Below are 7,500 nucleotides of genomic sequence, written 5' to 3'. Positions count from 1 at the left end.
ACAAATGCGAACTCAGCAAGGTACAGATTCTGGTAGCTTGCTTTATGCAAAACAAATATTGATGAAAAAGCAAATAAATATTGATACACAGTTTTCAGAAAGAGCAGAAGGAAGTTTCCCGGACGGTCGATCGAGAATAAAATATTTACGACATGAAAACAACATTAATTTTGAACCGTGAATATAGAATATAAAAAGTTACGATCAGCGACAAACATTTTGGGAGATTTTTGCTACGTTCAAGTAAATTGCAAAATCGAAAGTGACATGGCCGGAATTCAGCGGGCGCCGTGATTAAGTTACCGCGGCATGTTTACTCGCCAAACAGTGAAGCATCTGTGTCAAATGATAGCAAGATACCGGGTTTTTGTAAGTTTCTTTTTCTGTCAAGTGTTATAAAGTTTCACAATGAAATGAGCGAAGTCAAAACAAAGATCACAATCGCCCAACTCTTGTTTATGCAAAGTCAAAATTTACTCTCCAAGACGCGTACGACGTTATTTATCACCAGGTAATTCCATCATTTTGGAAATAGCAGCTACTTTATTATTCATCTGCGTCACAAGTTTTCACTGTTTTTGGGCCTCATTTTGTCGAAACTCAAGCACGCTTCCAACAGGCCTGTGACCCCTTCCTTCTTACAGAGCAATACTAAAAAACTTCTACAATATCACATTTGAACCTTAAGATCGAAAATTCAATACACAACATGATATCATAATTCACAAAGGCAGAAAATACCACAGAATCCTTTCCCATTGAAAATTTTATTGAAACAAACAACATATTTGCTCTATTTCATTGCGTGCGTGAAGACAAGAAACTCAATTGTGTCAAATTACCATGTACTTCAGGTAAATACTGCTCACTTTTATTTCTTCTCGACGGGCGATCGATTGTTGTCGAAGTCCAGTACTCGTCGCTTTTGAGATTCATGCCTAGTTTATCCAACTGACTTTCCATTATTGAGCTCCATAAGGGTATCTTTTGTTTAAGGATCCATTCGCGTTGCATGACTTTCGACGCCATTGCAGGCTAAGTTGATGATTGTACTGTGTCCACCAGAGAAATCTACGCAGTTCCACTACCCTCTCGATCCTAAGAAAATACGCGCAGAAGGCTCTATAGACAAAGACACCACTTACCAGGGGAGTGACAGGCAAGACTTTTACCGACACAGAAAAAAAAAAAAAAAAAAAATAAAACAAACAAACTAAACGCAGACCACGACTGGGTTTGCCCATCCCATAGACAACCCAGTAATAATGTGAAGGAAATCGGGAATAAATCACGCGCAAAGCAGCAAATGAGCCATAGAAAAGAAAGGCACCAAAAAACCCAGTATTCTTGAAAGAAATATTATGTATATCCAAAAAATTTAGTTTGATTTTGAGACGACAGTAAGGCTTTATAATGACAGCGTTGGGAGAAAATCTAGCGGCGCTTGCTTGATACACGCCACAACCCAATCTCGTACCCAGAGTCCTCGGGCTTTTTGGCCAGCGGGTGAGCGCCCGGAGAGACTCTGGGATAATCGACTCCATTTTCCCAGAAAACGTGGGTTCCGGTCTTATGACGTATGCTTGAGTTTAAACGGAAGCAGAAAAGAGAAAACCGTTAACAGTAGAAATGGCGGGTTGAAAGTGTTCGAGAAACAAGAATTTTAGCCTTACACACAAAGAAACTGGAGAAATGATCATTGGCTTACTGTAAGAGCAAGTGACTGAAGAGGAAACCTCTGATGCTTTCGGTGAGTGTATTTTTAGTGTTTCAGCGTACATCCCATCGTTCAGAATGCAATGAGAATGCCATCGTGCAAGCAACACGATCGACAATTTTTTTGTGGAATCGACACAAATCTCCTCTTCTACTACAATTTTTTGTTTCCGTAATTCTGAACGGCTTCGACGAGACCTTCTTCCACGGATTTCTCTCCCAAAGAGACTGATGTAAAGTTTTCCTGCGGTACTTTTGCAACAGTAACAGAAATCAGTTTTTAGCAGCGTGAGAAAATTCCCGTGCGGTATAAGACATAGTTCAAACCTCGTCGTTTTATTATTTTTGTGATTTATATATTTCTGAGGTAGAAATCAAACAGCACTGTCCGACTTCCTGTCGGACTGACATTGCTACGCAATCGGCCAATCAAAAATATAGTTCAAATCGATTATCCCAGAGTCTCTCCCGGCGCTCACCGCTGGCCAAGAAGCCCGAGGACTCTGGGTACGAGATTGGCCACAACCGCGAATGTCACGCCAGGCGAGTCAAGACCGCATGACAATCCCGCATTTCATCAGAAAGGAAAAAGAAATCGTTGTTCTAAAATGCCTCACCTGTAACTGAACCAATTGTTCATTTGTTCTTCGGGAATTATTGGCAGTCGGGTGTTACATCCTGTTGGAAATCAACGATGGGTTTTTCTTTGATCGAGCTCTGTCACGAGCCCTTGTAAACAAATTCAAAGGTCAACAGGGTCACATGTCCTTTTTGGCGGGGAATACTGCGCTGGTGACACTGTTTTCGTAAAAAAAGGCAGATCAGCTAGTCTGCTAGGAGATCAGTAAGCAGCTCAAAGTTCTATTTAAGAACCACTGTAGCCTGGCAACTCTGTTTAAGACATAATATATTAAGAAACGGGCAAGGAAACCCAATAAATGCTAATATTTGTGAAAAATGACGATTGCGTGACAGCAGGTAAGTTATAAGATGACATTCCATCACGTATTTATTTATTTAGACTTGGTCTGCATTTTGTACCCGGTCTGCAGTCTGCATTTTGTACCTAGTCTGCATTTTGTACCCGGTCTGCAGTCTGCGTTTTGTACTGACCGGTTTTCGAACATCTAAAACATGGTATGATTGCCCATTTTTAACGGATTTTTACCCTTAACGGCTCACGTAGAATTTCAGGGGCCTTTTTTTCTGACTGAAATTTTCGAAAAGGTAAGTTTTGATCCTTATAATTTTCGAATCACTAGACTTTCAGATAGGGAATCCGAACAGATGAAAAATTTTTAGGGGATAAAAATATGCCTATATCTACCGTTTAAATACTAAAATACGATTAACAATGCTACGTTTAAGTGCTTTTGAACTATATTCTCGTTGAGTGCCCCTGCAGTGTTTTAATTCCGAAAAACACCGAAAACTGTAACTCAATCTTAACTCAATCTTAACTCAAAATCAACTCAAACTCAACTCAACTCGTAACTTGATGAATAGCCGATCCCATTACCCCTAACTACAATGCTGCATGATAAGGTTACACATGTCAAAACAACTAGTGTTGTTTAGGCATGCAATAACATTAAAAACTCATGATTAAGTTAAAAGTTCATAAAGTAAAATTATACAATGCTAACATAGAATAATACATGAGCCTGCAATAATAATATTACAGTTCATAAACAGGTGGTGGCATACAGTTGACAGCAGAGATATTAAAACTGATGACCTAAGATATTTCAAGCCTGCATGACAGCCAGGTGCCAATTTACCTGACGCAGTATACCCCTCAACACCAGAGAGCCTCAGACATGTCCTTGCCCAAACTCCATTGCATGGAAATATTAGACTGTTTTTGAGATAAATTGATACATGGCTGTACAAGAGGTGCCAACCCCTCCGTTTCGGCCGCCGAGTTTGTCCCTTTTGGGGAGGTGCAACTCTGCATTACTATTTATTGTGGTAATACTGCGCATTTAAAGCCCCCTTCAATGTCATGTATTGCAGTTAAGGTAATTCCTAAGTATTGCATTGCGCATCCCCTACTGCACACAATTTTTGCGTCATTAATGCGCGCACATTAGCACGTGTGCGTACAAAACGCAAGAGATTTCCCTCAAACTAAGCCCAATAGGGAAATAAATGCTCCTTTGCTCTCAAACGAGCACGGTGACCCCTAACCGCAATCAAAAACGGTGTAAATGTGAACAAAAGAAGCTTTATTTTCAAAATAAAATGTTGTATCTTTCAAGTAACCAAGACTTAATTCTGTATGAAGGTGATTCAAATTTTAACGCGCAATCAGTAAAAATGCCCTATTTTAAGAGCCTGCCGATGCGTAAAACAAGCGCGGTGACCCCATTCTTCTATTGCATTTTGTTAATGTTCATATCATGAATTTTAATTATGCCAAGTTTCCAAAAAGGTTTGATAGTAGAACAATTTCAAGGGAATTGCCTTAAGCTTTTAATTAGTTTTCAGACCTGCCACACTGCTCAGTTGATCAAATGGAAGTGTGGCAGGTGTGAAAAATGTGTTAGAAGGAGGGGCCAGTATCCAGCTGTATTTTACTTATTTAATAAACAGTAAGCTGCTTATACTCTACCTTCAAAATGTTTTGATTAGTTTTACACAGGGTGCAGTTAATTAAATTCCTTTAGATTACTTTGGGCAAGATTACCATGTGTATAATACATTTTCAGTCTTACTCCTGACAAACTGTTAATTACAAACTCCTGAAAATTAGCAGAGTTACTCCTGAAATCTGTAAGTTGTTTTGTGTCAGCACCTCTGCTGTACTTTTTGTTTAACCACAAAAATGAACATGAAGTTTGGCTTCAATTTGGGGATCAATTAGATTCACATTCCTTTATCAAATTATACCCAAGTGTATCTAAATATTTTTTAGAAGTGACGTTTTTATGAAAAGAATACTTAGATGGTAATGTGAAGCTCCTTGGATTAAATATGAAACATATTGGACTCCTGTATAGACTAGTGTTGAATATTTGCACTGTAATGTGAATAAAATGGCAAAGATTACCATAACTTGGCTAATACCGGTAATTCTAATAGTTTTGATTATTTGAAAAGTGGGATGTATTTTTTTTAGCAGGGTGCACTGCCCTCCTTTTCTTCTTGATGCCCTGCTATTATTTTGGACGCCTGCCATTATTCTGGATGCCCTGCCCTTTATTTTGGATGCCCTTTTGTCCTGCATGTATTAAAAACCACTAGTACCAATCCATATGACAAAGTCATGTTTTCACACATACCGGTACCTGCACACTTTGACATTACCTTCTGTGCTGTTTTTACACCCTGGCACTATTTTTTTTGTCTATTATTTGCCATACGCTACCTAATATCTATAACCGGGGTCTAGAGACCAAGTGCCTACAAAAGGTGGTTGAAGAAAGAGACAAGATTTGAAATGTTTTCACACATTTTACACTGACATATGAGCAGCTAACATCTATTAGCTCTTCTGTTTTCACACATTCTTTCTGCATTACCACCTGAGTGTGTTTTGAAATTTGTAGGATATTTTCATTCTTTGATGTCATATCCTGAGTAAGATTTAATTCTTCCCAGATTCACCTTTTTACATTTTTTACAATCAAGCTCATTATAAGATGTTTTCACACAAATTTTTATTTCACCAAAAAAATGTTTTCCATAAATAAAAATATTACTAATATTATTAAATGAAACTTAATAAACTATTTCCTAATAGCTAGAAGATGCAAATTTTGTTTTTCCTAAATGCATTGAAGGCACTTTTGAACTATTGTGTTAAGGCTTTCTTTTTGGAATTGTGTTGAAAACACTACCCTAGACCAACACATGTATAAAAATAATTGTTATCATTCTGAAATATATACCCGGTAACGTTTTAAATTGTTTTTGGGCAGCTTTGCTTCCTAGGCTGTGCATAGCCTTCATATCTATAGTCCATTTGACTCGAGTTGGAACTGGAGTTTGGGCTTATAAATTATTTCCCTGATTTAAATTTTCTTCACAAAAGTACGAATGTAAATATCCGTAAATCATTTATACATAATAGAAACACAATATCAGAATTTTTCGACTTTGTCAATTAAAGTCAATTGCAAACAATTGGCCTGTTTGCATCTAATTTTGAAGCTGAGGGGAGCAGGCACAAGAACGTAAGGTAGGCAAACACCCCAGTGACCTTATTCACATGATGTAACGTAAGTGGCCATTAATTATGGCTCTACAAGTGATGAAAAAGGTTATATTGTTTTTGTTGTTGACTGTGTTTTTATTGTTTTACTCAATATTGAATATGAATTATAAAGTATTGCAAAAAATCCTTTGTTGATATAAATGACCTTGAATGATTGTGAATAAGATTGTAGCAATATAAGTTAAACCCTTATTGCCCTAATTTCTCTCTTGCATAACATGAATCCATTTCCAGATCAATGGGTTGTTTGGGTACTGTATACTTTGTGCCTCTGCTTAAAATTGTAAACAAAGCTGTTATTTACTATTGACATTAATAGACAAAATAATTCCTGAAATGATGAAAAATTCTGAAATTTTGTTTCTAATTATGTATACAAGAAATATGATTAAAGACATTAGCATTTTTGACGAGACAATTACAGAGAGTGAAATATAAGCCTATACTCCAGTTCCAACTTGAATCAAATGGACTATAGTATATTATGTTGTATTCTTTCAAAACAAAGCTGTCTTTTAAAGAACGATTTGCGTTATCTTTTGCATCCTCATTCTGAAATTTGTACTATTTTTCTGTTACAGGAAAGATGGTATTGGTTGGATATCCATTCAGAGACCCAACGTACATCAGGAAAATAGTGACCATTCTGGTCTTAAGCGAGATGTTGTTGGTCTTCAGCAGTCATGGGACAAATTGAAGCAGTCTGGAAGAACTGTCAACCTGCAGACTATCACACAGTTAGCTACGATGCATCATGCCACTTCTGGCAAGTGGCTTTTGCATATAGACACAGGGGTGAAGGTGGACACTATATGGGAAAAAATAGCTCAGGGTGTCTGGCAAGGAATCTTATATGGCAATGCTAAAGTCAGTCCATTTGAATGTCATGAGCAAAGGCATGTTGTGTGCATCTATAATAGAGATTTTACAAACCAGGAGCAGGTTTATGGTTTGAATAGTGCCATTCGCAGCCTTGGAATTAAAGCCAAAATGACATACAAACCGGATGTTTATACATCTTTGGGAGTATACAGAAATAATCCGTGGAATTTGAGACCCACAATATATGAAAGTGTGTTTGACTTGCTCAAAGGTTGTTCTGTTATCAAACCATTGGATGCTTCATTACAGTAATTATGTTTTGCCAATTTCTGTATTCCTTTCAGAGAATTCTGCTTCAGAGATATTGTTTGAACTAAACTTTTTTTCAGTCTGTATTTCTTTGGCATTTGATGTGGTAAATTAGTGATTGCTTTAGGATCCAAATAGCATAGTTTCCATAAATTTGCAAACCCAGGCCTTGACTTGAGCAGTTACATGTAACAATGTACAGGAATGAACTCAAAGTATATTAAATATTTAGACAATTATTTTTGGATGAAATTAGATGAAAACAGATGAAATTACAAAGGCAGCACTTTCTCCTCAGTTATTTTAAGATCCTGAGTGTTGACCCGGCCGGGGTTCGAACCCGCGACCTCCTGCATGACAGCCCGATGCTCAGCTACATGGCACATGTTACACTAAAAGGCCTCTCGTACCTCCCACCTTACAATTTTCTTTTT

General features: G+C 37.5%; 1 long non-coding RNA gene across 1 annotated transcript; it reads left to right on the top strand.

Annotated features, from left to right (window-relative positions):
* Window positions 1–2,385: 2,385 nt before the first annotated feature.
* LOC138016324 (uncharacterized) lies at window positions 2,386–7,305 on the top strand. Its single transcript, XR_011125768.1, has 2 exons — window positions 2,386–2,943; window positions 6,517–7,305. It is a non-coding gene; the product is annotated as an uncharacterized lncRNA (long non-coding RNA).
* The last annotated feature ends 195 nt before the right edge of the window (window positions 7,306–7,500 follow it).

The sequence above is a fragment of the Montipora capricornis genome, chromosome 9 (genome assembly GCF_036669925.1).
Source record: "Montipora capricornis isolate CH-2021 chromosome 9, ASM3666992v2, whole genome shotgun sequence".
Classification (NCBI taxonomy): domain Eukaryota; kingdom Metazoa; phylum Cnidaria; class Anthozoa; order Scleractinia; family Acroporidae; genus Montipora; species Montipora capricornis.
The sequence above is the reverse complement of the archived record's forward strand: the minus strand, read 5'-3'. Positions and strand labels throughout refer to the sequence as shown.